The sequence below is a fragment of the Crinia signifera genome, chromosome 5 (genome assembly GCF_055691185.1).
Source record: "Crinia signifera chromosome 5, ASM5569118v1, whole genome shotgun sequence".
Lineage (NCBI taxonomy): Eukaryota > Metazoa > Chordata > Amphibia > Anura > Myobatrachidae > Crinia > Crinia signifera.
In genome coordinates, this window is record NC_139221.1 from 57,191,428 (window position 1) to 57,210,878 (window position 19,451).

Consider the following 19,451-nt stretch of genomic DNA (forward strand, 5'->3'; position numbering starts at 1 on the left):
TTCCTTGTCAATAGGCTCTCCATCTGGACGCTGGGAGTAGGTTATTGTCTGGTTATGCCATGTCACTTCCCAAGTACCAATCGCTCTGGAACTCGAGAAGTTCATACATACCAGGGATTTATCCACTTGGTATGGGTGTAATCTAAGACTAGGGGACCTGGTATACAGGTATCTCTTATCCAATGGCCTCCCCTTATTTAATACGCTTATCTCTGAAATATTAAGCGGGTATGGGACTAGGCCTACACTACTCCTTTTATGTAACACTTGTGAACACACCCAGCATTCTGTTTGGTTTAAGACCTTACCCACTAGTGAGTGGTAATCACTCAAAGGATGTCGGCCTGCAGTTGCCTTACTTGTCGACTGACATCGCTGGATGCATTCTTCTTCCATTTTAGGTTGACAATATCTACAGACACAGTACTCACCAGACAATAACTCATCACATAGCCCTTGAACTACGTTTTCCTCATACCTTTTACCTTCTCCTGTCATGGGCAAAGTGTCAAGCTGGTTTAGGGATTCTACCTCACCCATATCTGGGTCCATTATTACACTGTCAGAACTCCGCTCCGATCGCTCTAGAATGTGGCAGCCACCGAGTATCTTGGGATGAAGAAAAGAACACAGAAAAAAAACAAAGAAATATATGCATAACTGTGAACCTGTTGCTTGGAGTCCTTCCATCATCTCTACCCAGGAGACTTTTATTTTGCTCTGCTCTTGGACCTTTGTTCGCTCAGGTTGCTCGACCTTGGCTGCTTCTCAGTGTTCCCGAAACAATGCTTCTAGCGACACTTCTTCTCTTTCGCTCTCTGCACACTGGGATTCTGGGTTACTGGCTTTCTTGCAGTGGGACGAATGTATCCAAGTCTCTCTCTCTGCGACTTTAATTGATGTAGTGCTGGTCAACAAAACTTGGTACGGTCCTTCCCAACGGTCTATCAAACAACCTGAGCGTAAAAAATTTCGGATCATAACAAAGTCTCCTGGTTTAAGATTATGACAATTCTCGGTAGGCATATCAGGGTTCAGTAAATTCAGCTGCTTTTGTTGCTCCCTTAGCTGTTTGTTTAGCTTTAGGATATACTGTACAGTTAGCTCATTGTTACATTTGAGATCATCCTGTGGGTCTATCATGATGTGTGGCTGCCGACCAAACAATATCTCGAAGGGGGACAAGTTGAGCGGAGTCCTGGGAGTGGTCCTAATGCTATACAGCACAATAGGCAATGCCTCTGGCCATAACAACCCTGTTTCAGCCATAACTTTACCCAATTTGTTTTTAATAGTACCATTCATTCTCTCAACTTTGGCGCTCGCCTGGGGACGATATGGAGTATGAAGTTTACTATTAATCCCCAGGAGTTTACACATGATTTGGAAGACCTCTCCTGTGAAATGAGTGCCTCTGTCACTCTCAATGACCTTTGGGATACCAGTCCTACAGACAAACTCATGACATATTTTCTTTGCTGTAAAGGTAGCAGTGTTGGAGGCAGCGGGGAAAGCCTCCACCCAGCTGGAAAACATGTCAACACAAACTGTATGAAGTCGATTTGTATTACCTGGAAAGGGCCTTCTGTAGGAGGGATGTGGGATGGCTCTGTTGGGATGGCTTTTCCAACGTTCTTCCTCAAACAGGTGAGGCATGACATTGCCACTCTACCTGCTTGAGAAGCGAACCCTGGTGCACACCAGTAGGCCTTTACCAGCTTGCACATACCTTCCTTCCCAAGATGTGTCAGCCCATGGGCCGCCTCGGCTAGGCTAGGAAGGTATGCCCTGGGGGCCACTGGTTTCCCGTGTCCATCTCTCCAAAGTCCGGTAGACTCTTGGCCACATCCCTTCGACTTCCATACTGCTCTTTCCTGTGGGGAACACAAATTCTGCATGTCTATCAGTTTGGATGTGGATACCATGTTCAGTGTACAAAGGTTGGTAGGATGGGTGAAAATATTTACAGGGCATGCGGCCCTTTTCGCTGCCTCATCAGCGCGGCTGTTACCAAGTGACACCGGGTCCTTCTCTGATGTATGAGCTTTGCACTTGATAACAGCTACTCTGTCTGGAAGCTGAATAGCTCCCAGAAGTCTCCTAATGTATGTCGCATGCGCCACTGGTGTGCCAGCCGCCGTCATGAAATTTCGGAGGCGCCATAGGGCTCCAAAATCATGCACTACTCCGAAAGCATATCTGGAGTCGGTATATATATTAACTGCTTTTCCCTGGGCCAGTTCACATGCTCTGGTCAGTGCCACCAGTTCCGCTACTTGTGCTGAGTGAGGTGGTCCCAAGGGTTCAGCTTCCACAATACCTTCTCCATCTACTACCGCGTAGCCTGTGCACAGCTCTCCCGTGTCCGTCTGTCTATGACAGCTACCATCTGTGAATAAGGTTATGTCTTACTCCAGCTATGTCAACTTTCACCTGAGGTTCCTCTCTAAGGTGTTGTGTTAGTCTAACTGGCTGTAGGATACAGGTATGACCTGTTTCCTATTGTCTGACCTGCGTTGCCCTTAGCACAGTGTCAGCCATCAGATGGGGAGGAGGCATGTTGCGTGACCTGTCTGTCTCCTCCCATTGTCTAGGGGCTGGGTATCTTCGTGTCTCACCTTTGTGAGATTCCCATTCTCGCTTATGTGTCTGATAACTCCTGGGGTTTCCTGACCTACAATGAGCTGCGTAGTGACCTTCCATATTGCAGTTGTAACAAATAATTGGCTTTCTACCTGTGTCCCTGGTGTTTCGTTGGTATGCAGCTTTGTTTGGGGCATTAGTAAGGGCTTGGATGCTAACCATCATCAGTTTGTCAGTTTGCAGTTCCCTGTGCTTCTTAATGTTGCGGTCGTGGTCCACAGCAGATTCCCGTAGGGCATCCACTGTCATTCCACGCCAATTTGGGAAAGAAGTTTGGACTCTGGCTCTCAGGTTTTCCCTAAGCCCTTCCACCAGCACAGAGACAATCATCTCCCTCAGGTGGGGGTCGTCCTTAGGCTCGGAGACACCAGTGTATTTTGATACCTCCAGTAAGGCCTTAGTGAAATAATCAGCAGCAGTTTTGTTTGATGGTGAAAATCTTGCTATATTCCACAGCCGCAGGAAAATATACTCCCAATTGTAAGTTGATTAGGCGTATATTTTCCTGGTTGATCTCATCATTTATCTCCTTGTCCACTTTCAGTCCACTATCCTGAATGAATTTTGGGATGTCTTTGTGAGTGGGTAGACAGGCCCTCAACATGATTCTCCAATCCTTGTTGGTGGGCTCATCAGAGTTTCCCAGATCCCTTACAAATTTCCGGCACAATGCTAGATCTTTCCTAGGATCAGGGAAATCTGAAATGATGGACCGCAGCTCTAACCGTGTCCATGGGTTTAGCATGGTCATCTTTCTGGTAGGTATCACACCCTCTCTGTCTGCCTTACCATAGGGAACCTCCAGTGTGCGCATAGGATATGTTTGTACCACATTCGCATTACTGGGACCTGCTTGGGAGTCGTCCGTGTCTGTGCTGTGTGGTGCATCATTACCTGAGTCCAATACTATGCTGTTGGCATCGACCGTCTCCTCCTCCTGTGCTGGGGCCTCAACAGCGGGTTGAGCTTTTCCCTCAATCATATTAATTGCATGAGAGACGGCCAGTGCCAACAGCTGCTCGTTTTCCTCTCGGGTTTCCTTGTAAGGGGATAAGACAGGGTACAGGTTAGCAACGGATACATTATTACTTATGCCTTTCTTATGAGTCATTAACCCCTTCGGCACATATGGGGGTGGGGGAGCTGATTCTATTGTGGCAGCGGTTGCATTTATATTGTGGCTGATTGCGTCTGGTATTGCCAGACCTCTGATTCCCCATTGTTCCTGTCCTTCCTTCTGCCACAATTTAAGAATATCTATATGCTTCACTCTCTCCTTACGACTGGAGAGTAGGCATATTTCATCTTTTACTGCCGATAAGATTTCCGGATCGAAGCTACCAACACTGGGAAATTCTAACTTGCTGCCTTGTGTCATTTTTCTCCATTTATTTTGGTAAACAACTGCGCGTTCACCGTGCTTCCTGCACATAATAAAAGCCGCCGATCCTTTTGGCCGGCTTGCTTCCTCCCTAACATGCACGTTATCACAGCGTGACCCGTTATTACCCATAATTACAGGAATAAACGTTCACAGCTTAATAGATACCGGTGGGTTATTACTTGTCTGAGAGCTCCCCAAACACTCACTTCTACAGCTTCCTAGAACATCCCACAGTCAAGCAGGTGCGAAGGATACGAGGTAAGATACTCAATCACCAAGTCTTTCAACTAGCAGCGAACTTCTAGCCAACTTGCAAGGTGCGGCACAATTTTTCCAGGGTACAACAAACTTGTTTTCCTGTACCCCCAAAAACTGGATTTCTAAAGTAGCTAATCGGATCACTGGGTTCCGATGTATCTTCTTGTACCCTCCTAGCGGATCAGTTCCACTGAAGGGGCAGTTCCTATGGGCACGTCGTCACGTGAACCCGGTCCTAACTGGACTGTCCTACTCTGGACTACACTGCGCTTGAGTCGTGCCGTCACACACCCGTTCGCCTCAGTTATTTTTCACACTGGGCGCTGGTTACACCTTGGTCTTATGCATATTTTTGAAATATTTCTGTACAGAAAATCTTCCCAGGCCGGTAGCTTTTCACTAGATACTTATGCAGGTATAAATCCCTTATAATACGCTATAGGAATCTATTAAAATAATGCTTGAGTTGCTTGCTTAAAAAAAATTGAACAAAAAAGAAAAACTTATTTTCTTTTATTAATCACCGCCCCATTCGCAGTATATTACTATACTGTTTAAATAAGGCTAGTGGTTTAATACTGTTCACCTTTGAGTTCCTATGTGTGCTGCATGTGCAGTACCAATGAACTGCCACGTGTGTACGTGCGCTGTTCACAGGCCGCCGATGAATCGGCCACCCACGTGTTCTATAGTGTATTTGCAAGGTTGCGCTCGGGTTTCGCTATACGCAGTAATTGCGCCTAAATGTGGAATAAATCCCTTAACTCCGTCCGAAAGTTACGTATCAAGATGCGAAATAAATCCCGCACTTAATCCGTAAATCACGTACAAAGATGCGAAACTTTCCCGATGTGGGCACGTGCGCGCGCACCTTGCGTAATACACAATAGACGCTTTACGTTACTGCAAAAGGCCCAGGGCTTGTCGCCACGTGGCGGAGTTCCTGGTTTTGCAGTAACTAACAATAAAAGTTATAGTTTTGCACAGAGGGGATCCTCTATGTACTATAATAAACACAGACTCCACGTGTGCGAACCTTATCGCACGTGGTACATATACTGTAATGAACAAGCAACTCAAAACACTATACCCCGTTAAACTACTTGTGGCAGGCAGAAGTACAGTTTACTAAAACACTTAATATATGTTTTAAAACACGTGGCTTTCACTTATTGTACTCCGGGTTCAGAGCTAGCACTTCCCGAACCCCGCACCGCCGCGGACTCGGCCTATCCAGCAATGGAAACAAATAAATACTTCCACCCTTTTGCTGGTATAGGTCGGGTCGCACACCTGGTACTGAGTTCTGGAATGTGGAGCGGACGGACGATGCCCCCAATTGTTAATGGCGATTTAATATGACCAGAGAGACAATAAGTAAAAAGCGCAGGTTACGTAATAAGTCCGCAACCAACGTACCCTTTATACCTAACTACGTGCGAACAAAGCGTAGCGCAGCGTAGCGTACCTTTTATTGTATTATGTACACCAAGAACCAATACCTTAATCAGAGATTCCTTCGCAGTACTTTGTCTCTACTCTGCGAATATACCTTATCGGACAGTGTCCGTAATATACCTTATCGCTATTATGCGAATAAACAGACACGACCACTGTATAGAAATAAGGAGATAAGAACTCCGTAAAAAGGTTGTATTTAAGTCCCTAATGGACAAAAGGGGGTTACAGAAATAAGAATAAACAGGTATAACAAGCGATACAATATACTAACAATGAATACTAAACAGACTCTGCTAGGGGGAAAGAGAACAGATACAAGACACAATCAGCCAATCAATACAATAAGAATAAATACCGTTAATGCAACCGTTACCGTTCTCATCAAATATGCGAAGCGCAGTCCGGTCAGAGCTCACTATCGTTCAGGGATGAACTATAGTCCGGTAGATAGTCAGGGAAAGGTAGATGTGCCGAAGAGAGCTTTTGCTGCTCAGGGTCGCCTATCTTATAGGGTCAGAAAGGGGAGGTCAAAGGCCATTCTCATTGGTCAGAGGTCGTATGTCAGGTCAGCTGTGATTGGGGGGGAAAGATGATACTCCTGGTTTGGCTAGGTCCAGGGGAGTGAACTTTAAGAGTCCTTTGTTTGGTGGTTTCGGCGTCAGCAGTGATAAGAACTGGTTTCATCTGGATTCCTTTGTTACATTCTTTCAACAGAAACTGTCCCTGGAATATGGATTATGTCCATAACTATCGAGCCGTGTATATTGCGAAATATTCGCAATGACCGGAATACTTCGCACAATGAACAGAACGGAACGATACTAAACATGATACAGACAGATGTGTGCAGGGCTAACTAAGCTATGTGTGGCGTTCTAAACCTTTAACTATATTTCATTTAGTGTAAGTGTGTTATTATGAATTTATGTGTGATAGTATGGCTACTCTTCTGGTCCACTTTGTCACACATACTCGGGTATGGAAACTTTATTTGCGCAACTTTGCGAACCAAAATGGCGGCCATACTATCCTAAAATGGCGTGTGTGTAACTCGACTTCCATAGTGTGATGTGAGGTTATGGGCACAGTTCTGCTCATGTTAAGTATGTGATGGGACAAGAGAAAGTGTGTTTTTGAAAGAGTTGTTGTAACATGTTCCATATGATGCTACTGAAACAAGAATGACCAAACTGTGCACATGTAGCTGGTGAGAAACTACACATCCCAGTATGCCATCCCATAGTTAAATTACTCCATAATAACCACATTGTCAAGCTATGGTGGAATGTGTAGTTTCACAACAGGTGGAGGTGCATAATTTGGCCATGGATGATGTCATTTCTGCATAGTGATGTATGTATGTGCATTTAGTGGCCTAATGAATGAGATGAGACACTGAAATGCCTCCTAATGGAGACATTAATGTGTGTGTGGGACACATATGGCTAAAAAACATAAGATCACCCACACTAGGAAATGTCACGTAGCTAGGGGTACCACCTAGTCCCTTTAATTCCGGACACATATTAATTACACAGGTTATGTGGCTGGCTGACTTCAAGACTCCACTTCACCTAATTTTAAACTGCCACAGAACCTGTGTAATTAACATGTGTCCGGAATTAAAGGGACTAGGTGGTAACCCTACACGTAGCACAGTGGTGCACATATCTCATGGTGATATTTGTATTTTTAAACTTGTAGGTGGACTGACTTCAAAACGGCAATGAAGAGGAAGATGACTGACCGGTACAACCACAGCATGTCCACCGGGAGAGGGCCTATGCCCGATCATTTGGAGTATACCCCCCTGGAGCAGGACGCCTTGGACGTCATTGATGTGGGCGAGGTCAGGGGGATCTCCAATATGGACAGTGAGCTCCCGGCGGAGGTCTTTGCTGCTGCTTTTGATGGTAAGTCACAGTAATGCATTGTATTTTGAAAGATATTTTTTAGTGCGTATGTGATGGTGACATTGTTTTCAATTATTATCCTAGCAGAAGCAGAAACCCAGGATGCACCGGCAGCATCTTCCTCTGCAGAGCCACAGGTGGAGCAAGTGGTCCAGCCTCCACCAAGACGTCACCCCCAGCCCCAGCCACAGGAGACATGGGATGAGAGCGTGATGGTGATGCTGGAGAGGATCGAGCAGCAAGGGATGGATGCTGCGATCCGTCAGCAGCAGGTGGGGGAATTTCTGGTGGAGTGGAAGGCCACAAACAGGCTGCAGTGTGAGGCCTTGAACCGCATTAATGACACTCTGGCGGCTGGCATGCAAAGCATTGGCCAACACCTCAGCCGCCAGAATGAACTTCTTGCGGAGCAGCTGACCACCGCCAGGTCCCTAAGGGACAATCCCCCATCTGCTGGCCCACCCCAAGCTGCTCCCCAACATTCCACCTCTGCTGACCCTCCTGTGTCCACTAGGGAAAGACGCCGCAAGCCAGCTGAGCCAAAGGCCCCTGTCCCCAAGGCCCCATCTAAAAGGGGGAAAAAAGGGCCCAAATAATGAGACCTGGTTCACTTCCTCTGTGGTTGGACCCCAAATGTTTAAATTGCACTGGACATCCACTTCCTGAGTTGGCCATCTATCCATTTGCGTGCCATGGGCATTAAAGTTCTTATTTTGACCTCTACAAATGCAGGATAAATTTTTGGTGGTGTGTATCTTGCTTAGTATTCACCCTGGTTGTTGCAGTACGTATTCTGGTGTCCCCATTTCTTTCACCATTGCATTTGCAGGGTAACACATGTTTGGAGATATGCAACCTCTTGTTCTGGCTGTTTTTTTATTTTTGTGTCTATTTTATTTGTTTATTTGATTTCTGACATTAAAGTGTCAAATAAGCTGTGATGCTGAACAGCAAATAAATTTATTTTACCAATTAAATCAAAATTGTGGTATGTGTAATTTCTTGTGTGAAACAAATACTACATTTATGTGTACTTACTGACCAGGGTATTTTTGCACATTTGTTGAAGTGTGGTAGAAGTTTCCCATGTGTAACCCTCTCCATGGCCATTCCCATGTTCCTATCCAACTTTTCCCAGCTAATTAGTTTGTGTCAGCACATGTGCAGAGCAACTTAATAGGTGAGAAAGCAGTTTGTGTGCAGGTGAGGTAGCTCCTACAGTAGTAGGTAAAAGCAGGTCCAGAACAATGCTTTCCTCATGGAGTGGGTGAGGCAGACAAACAAGGGTGAAAAGGTAAATTTGTGTAGGAATGCATATGTGTCCTCCCTAAAAAAAGATGTGTGAATCGGCCAAACATGATAAAATTGCTTGTGAACAAACATGTATAACTTTTTAAATATATATGATTTTACAGTGTCATAAGCAGATGTAGGAATCCTTTGTTAGAGAGATGTGAGTGCAATAATGTGATTGGTGGCATCTTACATCCAGAGTGTAGTAAAATCCAATTCATAGCAGATGAGATAGTGGTACAGTTCTGTATTTTGGGTACTATACAAAGATTGTGTGCAAAATAGTGGGCATGGGCTTAAAACATTGCTGAAACATCCTTTGTAGGTGTTAGATGTGGTTTATGTTATTGTATCCTAAATACAAAACCTATGTTTGTATTAGAGTGAACACGTTGACACATGTCGACTTGTGTAGATTGAGTGTGCTACTGTGTAAAGTCTATGAAAGCACGTAGTGAATGTGTCTAACTGTTTAGCAAATACCTACCTTAGCATATATAAGCAGGTCTTACAAAGAATCTTACCTTAAATTAAACAAACCTTTAAATGTCGAGAAGTATAGAAAGATAAGCTTCCAATGTGTTTGCGTGCTGTGTGTGGCTTGCAGGTAGTGAAATCATGGTTTGGACTTAATAGACTGCAGCATTGCTTATTACATTCAGGTGTATGTGTTTGAGTAGTAATCAGCGTTAATTAGCAAACCCAGGCGCACGCTGGCATGCGGTATCTGTAGGGGTGGTCTGAGCTGGCGGTTGGCGGCCGCCTGTTTGGTGTCCGAAATGAACGGTGCTTTAGTCGATCGTGCGGTAGTAGCACCGCTCATTTTTGGTGCACACCCCTGTGTACGCCCATATTTACGCCCATTTTCCCTCATTATTTCGGCCGCTCCCCTCAACACGCCCCTATGCCGCCCCCAATACCCGTACTCTCGCGTACAGGTTTTTTCGCACGGTGAGACCCGTCCGTAAGCGTTGGTGAGTGTTCGCGCCTGCGCATTAGCGAATCTGCACATGCGCAGATCATGAAAAACCCCGGAACGTACGCGTACGGCCCGGCCGCATCAACCAGAATAAGGCCCATAGCCACATGCCTTAATGCCCATTCCACATTATGCTTACAGTAATGCCAATTACAAATTATGCCACATATTGTGATGCACCTTACACATTATGCTATGTGCAATGCGCCAAGTACTCTTGGTACTCTTACACACATAATGTCACCAGTAGTGCCCCTTAAACAATGGCCCAGTAGTGCCCATCACAGTATGCCCCCAGTACTGCTGTGTAATCCAGTCCAGTCTAGCGCTGAGCCCATCAGAGCCTGCATAGGAGTGGAATTGATTTTCAAATATGACACAAGCTCATGAGCCAATCGGAGCTCCTGGTTTGACAGCCAATCAATAACTGCAGCTGCCGGACCACAAGCTCTGATAGTAGAGGCGACTGGCAGATGGCGGTGAGTGGTGCTTTCAGATGGTATACCCACAGTGCAGATGGGCAGGGAACCGCTGGCACACACCTATTTATGGCCCTGCACAGCACCTAGTGCCTCTTATTCACATTACACTTCACAGTAGTGCCCCTTACACAAAATGTCCACAGTAGTAGCGCTCCTTTTACATATAATGCCCACACATACATAATGTCCACAGTAGTGGCGCCGCTTACACATAATGCCCACTGTTGGCCACAATAGTAGCATTGCTTATACATAATGCCCACTGTTGCCCTCATTAGTAGCGATGATTATAGTAACGCTCACACCAGTTGCCGACAGTAGTAGCACTGTGTAACGCTCACACCAGTTGCCGACAGTAGTAGCACTGTGTCACGCTCACACCAGTTGCCGACAGTAGTAGCACTGGGTAACGCTCACATCAGTTGCCGACAGTAGTAGCACTGTGTAACGCTCACATCAGTTGCCTAAAGTAGTAGCACTGTGTTACGCTCACACCAGTTGCCGACAGTAGTAGCACAGTGTAATGCTCACACCAGTTGCCGACAGTAGTAGCACTGTGTTACGCTCACACCAGTTGCCGACAGTAGTAGCACAGTGTAATGCTCACACCAGTTGCCGACAGTAGTAGCACTGTGTAACGCTCACATCAGTTGCCGACAGTAGTAGCACTGTGTAACGCTCACATCAGTTGCCGACAGTAGAAGCACTGTGTAACGCCCACACCAGTTGCCAACAGTAATAGCACTATGTAACGCTCACACCAGTTGCCAACAGTAATAGCACTGTGTAACACCCACAACAGTTGCCAACAGCAGTAGCACTGCCAGGGGCATAGAAGTCAGTTGATGCAATGCTCTGTGTATCTGGGAGGGAGCTGATGCTGCTACTTGTCAGTGTTCTGGAGGACAAGGAGTGTTTCTGTAGAGGACAAGGAATTTATTTATTTATTTTTTTGTAAGAGGAGTGCAGGGACACATATATTATAATAATACAGCCAGAAATGCTGTGCTGGCCGACTGGACAAATATATATATATATATAGTATATAAAAATAAATAATATGGTTTGGGGGGCACCAGAATTATATTGCCTCTGGGTGGCTGGGATGATGCACAGTCTGCCCCCTCCATTAGTGGTCAGTTACCTTCTTCCTGGCACTCAGCACGTCCTCCAGTCTCCATTGCGTCTGCTGCAAGGAGTCACTTCCTGCACCTGCTTCTTCCTGGCTGACCAATGTGACACCAGCAGGCAGCAGCGGCTCACAGGAGTAGTACACTCAGCGCTCCGCTGTGCTGCCTGTGTGGGCGCGCTGAGCCCGCAGACGACGCCGCTGCCTGTCATATTTTGACAGGTGCCGGCTGCGGCACCCGGCAGTAGCATCAAAGGAAGTTGTCAGGCGGGCGGGACTCGGGGCGCCTCTCAGGGCCGGCGCCTACCTGCTTTGCAGGCTTTGCTGAGCGGGTAGCGCCGGCCCTGATTTTGGCTATATACGATTTCGGCTATGTATGATTTTGGCAATGGCTGATTTTGACTATGGCTGATTTTTGGCTATGTATGATTTTGACTATAATAGAAATAGCTCATAGATAGTACACTTTCTAGCCAAACTGAGCCGTCTGCCCAGTCTTATTTTTCATGTAATACTGACCCCACGTTGGGGCGAGTTGGCATTGCAAGCTTTATACACACGACACAATACGTACTGTCTTTTCTACCAATATGGACTATATAGTCTATATATCGCTAGATCCTATTGCACAGTGTATATGCCCTTTTAGGTTAGGAAGAGGCTTAGCAATGATGCATGTGTGTACAGATGGGGCCATTCTCTCCCTATAAGCCAGCACGCCAGAATTCAGTATGGCGTTGGTGCGGGGCAGCAGACAGCGGGATGGGAGCCGCTCAGATGAGAACGGCTCCACCTGTATGTGTTTTTGTGTTCCTTTTTTTCTATGTATTCATCCATTTGCTAATTTGTCAATTTCCAAATAATAAAAGATCAAACTAGAGCCTAAACTAGAATAGCACTCCAAATATGTAATCTCCGGTTGTCCAGTGCATCTGTATATGTACAGTACACAGTCATTTTACTTCATAATTTTAATAAAGTTAGGCAATAAAATCAATTTCAAATAAATTTTACATGCATATTTAATGTTTTTTGGGGGTGTGGGCCCCTTATTTGGGGTTCCCTGTGCCTCTATGATCCTCTGGAAGGGCCTGCATGTGCAACACTTGCCTACTCTACCAGAATGTTGGGACACTCTTGGTAGAGCAGATCCCTACTTTGCAACTCACCCAATATAAAGGATGACTAGGATGACTTCTTTAGCACAAACAGGAGGGTATATTTTTTAGTACCATCACCAGTATATCTTATTGATAGTTTTATTGGTAGAGGCCACCACAAGTTGGTGGATAGATAGTGTTGGCAATTAAGGGTGCTGCTCTAGGTTTCAGCAGCCTGTTGTGCGCATCTGGGTGTTCTACCATCTTGCTAGATCAACTCCTGGAACAGCAGAAATTCATATTCCAAGATAAGTGGATATGGCAGCTTAGGAGCCATAGTCATACATAGTTACATAGTAGGTAAGGCTGAAAAGTTCAACCTGGTATATATATCCATTGCTGATTTGGTAGGTTCTGGTATTTTACAGACAAATTATATTTCTTATTTGTACCCATGGATGTTTTTCTCCAGTAAATGTTTGTCCAACTTTGCCTTGAACGCATTTAATGAGCCAGCCGTTACCACCTCTCTGGGAAGAGAGTTCCAGAGTTTGACTGTTCTGACCGTAAAGAAATTCTTTCTACTAGCTGAATGAAATCTTTTTTCTTCTAATCTATAATCATGCCCTCGCGTCCTAGATTCCTTTCTAGTAGAAAATAGGGTGTGTGACAGTTCCTTATATTGGCCCTTGATATACTTGTACATGTTGAGCATGTCCCCCCTTAAACGTCTCTTTTCTAATGTAAATAGTCCCAAATTGCTTAATCTCTCCCCGTAGCTTAAATTCTCCATTCCCCTAATAAGCTTTGTTGCTCGCCTTTGGACTTTTTCTAATTCTATGATGTCCTTTTTATAGTGTGGGGCCCAGAACTGTACTCCGTACTCTAGGTGAGGTCTCACCAATGCTTTATATAGTGGCATAATTACCCTTGAGTCCGTAGTTTCCATTCCCCTCTTAATACATGCCAGAATTTTGTTGGCCTTTTTTGTAGCTACATTACAATGGGCACTACATCCTAGATTGCTGTCTATTTGGACTCCTAGATCCTTTTCAAGTATGGAATTACCCAGTTCCTCTCCGCTAAGGTTGTAACTTGCACACTGGTTGTGTCTCCCAAGGTGCATAACCTTACATTTATCTACATTGAACCTCATCTTCCATTTTTTTGCCCACTCATCTAGAATTGCAAGATTATTTTGAAGCATGGTGACATCTTCTGGTGATTTGATGACTTTGCTAAGTTTTGTATCGTCCGCAAAGATGGATACATTGCTGAGTAACCCTATCCCAATATCGTTAATAAAAATGTTAAACAAAATGGGCCCCAAAACCGAACCCTGGGGCACTCCACTTAGTACCGGTATCATATCTGATACGGCACCATTAACAACCACTCTTTGTTCTCTATTACATAGCCAATTCCCTACCCATCTGCAGATATTTTCACCCAATCCTAGGTTCTCCATTTTATTAATCAATCTCTTGTGTGGGACAGTATCAAATGCTTTAGCGAAATCTAGGAAAATCACATCTACAGCATTTCCATTATCGAGGTTTTTGCTAACCTTTTCATAGAACCCTAGTAGATTAGTTTGGCATGAACGATTTTTCACGAACCCATGTTGGTTAGTACTGAGTAGACGGTGATGATCTAAATATTCCTGGATACCATCCCTTAAAAATCCTTCAAATAGTTTACCCACAATTGATGTTAAACTAACGGGTCTGTAATTAGCGGGATCTTCCTTTTTTCCTTTTTTGAATATTGGCACTACCTCTGCTATTCTCCAATCTTTTGGTACTATACCTGACGATAGTGACTTGCTAAAGATATAATGTAGGGGGGTAGCTAGTTCATCCCTTAATTCCATTAATACCCTCGGATGAATCCCATCTGGCCCTGGTGACTTATTTGTTTTGAGTTTGCTTAGCCTCAGTATTATTTCCTTCGGCGTGAAATCCACAATGAGATCTGGCTTATTTGTCCCGTTTGTGGTAAATGTTCGTTCCACAGTCTGCTCTCCCTTAGTAAATACTGATGAGAAGAACTCATTTAACAGTTTTGCTTTTCCCTTGTCCTCAGTAACACTTTTTCCACTAGTATCAGTTAGTGGGCCTATGTTTTCCTTAATTAAACGTTTACTATTTATGTATTTAGAAAATAATGGGGAGAGGACGGGTAGGGAGTTCGTCTGCACACTCTTAGTGGGTCGTCTGTATTTTATTTAAGGACCCGTGTTACCCGCTATTTACAATTCACATGCGGGGGTGCCACTCAGGGTAACTAAGGGTATACAGAAAACTGTGGTAGCACAAAAAGAGTTCGTGCTGAAAGAGAAGTTACGCTGTTTGAGTACACACTATATATTTTGAATGTAATTTGTACTGTATTGTAATGATGAGTATAAAATAAAATTTAACTTTTAATAAATTTATTATTAAAAAGATTTCCTCTTTATTTTTTCCTTTATACTCTTGGGAACAAAAGAGGATTTGGTTGTCTAGGTGAAATATAGGGTTAAAATCATATACATTTAGACATGGTGCTCATACAAAGAGATGAAATGAGAAAGTGTAGAAGAGTAAAGTATTTAAAAATGTCAGAGCCCGTGGTCTGCTGCACTTAATTTGATATTTTTGATAATATTACTGTAGGTCTCCCCTGGGTCTTATCGTGTCTGTGCACTCTTGCCAATATTTGGCTTGCGCCCGGTTACCTATTCAGATACGTATAGGGATATATGCTGATTGCTACTGTGGCCTAATTTTCTTGGCGTTTAGTTCAGCATATTCCGATTATCCAAGAAAAAAAAGGGGGGGGGGGGATTTTTGTGCGTGGGATTTTTTTGTGTATCTCCTCAGAGTTTGAGGTTATGCCACTCCCTCCAAGCCTGGGGGTTATGCTTGCCCCAGTTAGTAACACTATTGTTGGGATTTTCGGTTTCCAAAAGATTTTTGGGAAAAGAAGGTTTTTTTGTGTATAGTTTTTATGTGCACATATCGCCTTTAGGTTATAACTTTAATATTTAAAGAGTAGCATGGTTTCCTAGTTGGTCTATCACTGTTCACCTCAATATGTGTTCCTATGCTGCCATAAGGGTCCCTGTCTGGACCGACAGTTGGAGCCCTATTGCAGTTTTTTAATTGAATATTTATTTGGGGTTTATTTACAGTGATTCTTCAACTGAAGATACATATGCATTTGTTCTCTCTTTATTTGCACATAACATTTAGGTGTTTATTCAGCGCTCACTTGTGGGTTTTGCTGGTATGTTATTTATGGTTTTTGTGTTAATTACCACACTTGTATCATTTTAGTTGCAACAAGCATCTCCTGTCAGATAGTTGGAGCTTTGATACAATCTTCTACTTTGGAGACTGTTTATGTTGATACTATTGTTTATGAGTTTTTCACTCTGCAAATAATGATACATCCAGCAGTATAATATCTCTTTGTGCGCATGTAAGGGTTAATGGTAATTCCCTGTGTGTTTATACAACTTTATTGTATGTGCTTTCATTTAATTCATGTGTGCATTCAGAAAAACCTTTCTTTTCCCACTTTAGGTGGGTAGCATCCTTTACTTTTTTATATGTGTGCACGTTGACCTGCTCCAATGCACACTCATAGGCTGCGTTCCCACTCTAAGTGATTGGTGCTTATTATGTATTAATATACACATATATTTGTGTTATAGCACCAATTACTTTCCTCACTTCTTGGTGAGTATCCCCGCTGGTTGTCCCCGCACACACACCCAAATTTCTTGGATTTAAATCAAATACATTTTTATAATATCATTATCATATAGTGCAACTAGAGGTCGGGCTCTAACAGCTCGACGCGCGTTTCACCTATTAAGGCTTTTTCAAGACCAAAGTGACTAGGTAGTCACTTTCCGCATCTTTATAGCAGCCGGCAGGTCATAGACGCATCACAGAGTATGTGTTCCGTCTATGTGTTATCTATGGTCTTCTATGTGTTCCGTCTAGCATTTCAAAGGTGCTCTGTTCTGAACATGAATTTCCTAGACATGGGGCACATTATGTTACACATTACATTGCCACAGTGTAACATAATGTGCCCCATGTCTGGGAAATTCATGTTCAGAACAGAGCACCTTTGAAATGCTAGACGGAACAGATAGAAGACCATAGATAACACATAGATGGAACACATAGACTCTCTGATGCGTCTCCTTTATATTGTGACTAGCGTCTATACTTTAACTGTAGCTGCTACGCTCACATTTAACCTACTTGATCCCCAGATGCTGCATCCACTGAACATGGTGTGGATTTATTACCACGACACAGAGGTGACTGACATCCTCTAGTTAAGGGATCACCTCAACTCGAAATGTTGGTTGCAGTATCTCAGTCATTACGGTGTCATCCCCACATAAAAATCAGGGGTCAGACATGCAGTGATAACAGTGTTTATTTAAGACACATTGGAGAACCATCACAGGATAAATAAGGTTAAGGTTCCTGTGAAGTCACATTAATCACTGTTAACCCCGTTAATTCATACAGTCCTTGCCGGCATTTCCCGTTAACTTATTAGTCTCTGCTGAGACTGAAACATTGTCGGCAATTATACCTTGATTGTATTACTGCAACTGTTTCACTTTGTATGTTTCATACGTTGCTCTTATAAGCATTGAATTGAGACAAAGTATCAGATTGCAGAATAGTGTTAAACTGCGTTAATTGCTGCAGTATGATATTGTAAGTACTGTATATAGTATTAGACTGGGGTGAGTCACAAATAATGTACTACACTAGTTGCTGCAGTGTAGTATAATAAGCACATTGCATTCAGAACGCACACTTCAATAAATCATGTATGGAGGTGACAGGGTTAATGTAGTTTACGGAGCCGCGGCTCGCTGCTCATGATATATAAGTGCAGGCTGTCACAACAGAAAGGAATTTGAGCGGCACAAGCAGACAGGCAATAGCCCTTAAAAGGGCTAATGATATCAAGGCACAGTTGCTAACATTTCAATATGCATTAGATAATGTGACACACACGGAGCGCCGAACTGCTATAAAGACGGGTATGCGAGTATAGTCAGTTTGACTTTATATACCAGGTTGACTACCGCAAACTGACTAGGGTGACTACCGCAAACTGACTATACCAGGGTGACTACCGCAAACTGACTAGGGTGACTACCGCAAACTGACTATACCAGGGTGACTACCGCAAACTGACTAGGGTGACTACCGCAAACTGACTATACCAGGGTGACTACCGCAAACTGACTAGGGTGACTACCGCAAACTGACTATACCAGGGTGACTACCACAAACTGACTAGGGTGACTACCGCAAACTGACTATACTCGCATACCCGTCTTTATAGCAGTTTGGCGCTCCGTGTGTGTCACATTATCTAATGTATTGAAATGTTAGCAACTGTGCCTTGATATCATTAGCCCTTTTAAGGGCTATTGACTGTCTGCTTGTGTTGCTCAAATTCCTTTCTGTTGTGACAGCCTGCACTTATATATCATGAGCAGCGAGCCGCGGCTCCGTAAACTACATTAACCCTGTCACCTCCACTCATGATTTATTGAAGTGTGCGTTCTGAATGCAATGTGCTTATTATACTACACTGCAGCAACTAGTGTAGTTCATTATTTGTGACTCACCCCAGTCTATTACTATATACAGTACTTACAATATCATACTGCAGCAATTAACGCAGTTTAACACTATTCTGCAATCTGATACTTTGTCTCAATTTAATGCTTATAAGAGCAACGTATGAAACATACAAAGTGAAACAGTTGCAGTAATACAATCAAGGTATAATTGCCGGCTGACTGAAGATGCTTTCCCCCGTCTTTATAGCAGCCGGCAGGGTGACTAAGGACAGACACGGCGACCTGCTATAATAATGGGGTGCATGTATATTATGATTATTTCTTTAAATATACATGGGGAGAGGTGAACGCTTGTTGTGCTGTAGGAGAGCATGTAGCTATGGAACGCCCACATGGGCGTTCCAGCTTTGGCAGTATAGTCGCAAGAACGGCCATCATATCGATCGAACGTGCGTACACACTGCACTTTTTTTCCGATATGGGGCCGTCCTGTCGGATGAAAATTAAAGTATGGACGGTCAAGACAGTTTTTTGCCGTTTATCGCTCGTACGGGACAGCGTACGCACATATACAATTGAACGGCCGTCTGACCCAGAACGGAAGAACGGCCCGACAATTGTATATATGTGTACCCAGCTTTACTCGACACTGCGATGGCTATGAGGAGAAGGCCACAGATGATGTCAACGGCCCTCCTTCCGAACGGCCGGGGAACGCACCCAAACAGTCAATCACCATGTAAACTGCCATCAGTGGCTGTCTTTGCACAGACGTGTGAATTCGGAGCCCTGCTTGCAGGTCTGAATCGGGTCGTATGTTGCTGACATGTCATTAGCAATTGCCATGCTGCCAAACGCAGCATGTCCACCGTCATCATAGCTGGCATCAACAACTGTGTATGAACTTTCAGATGCCAGCTCCCTTGCCAGGTCATGTTGCCCACAATGTCATGCTGGGTACACATAACCTAATGGGCCTAATTCAGCATGGTTCATTAATTAGAGAAAAAGCAGTTTCCTGTGATCAAAAAGTCAACAACCAGAAAGAAAGACGCCTCTTGCAAAATTGTGAATGCATTACAAATAGCTATGCATTCTCAAATCCATTCGCAATAACTGAATTATCAAACATTTCTTTCAATCTGAGTAATGCCCTATACACTTCGGGTGACTGAGCCTCTGTGCTGAGCGA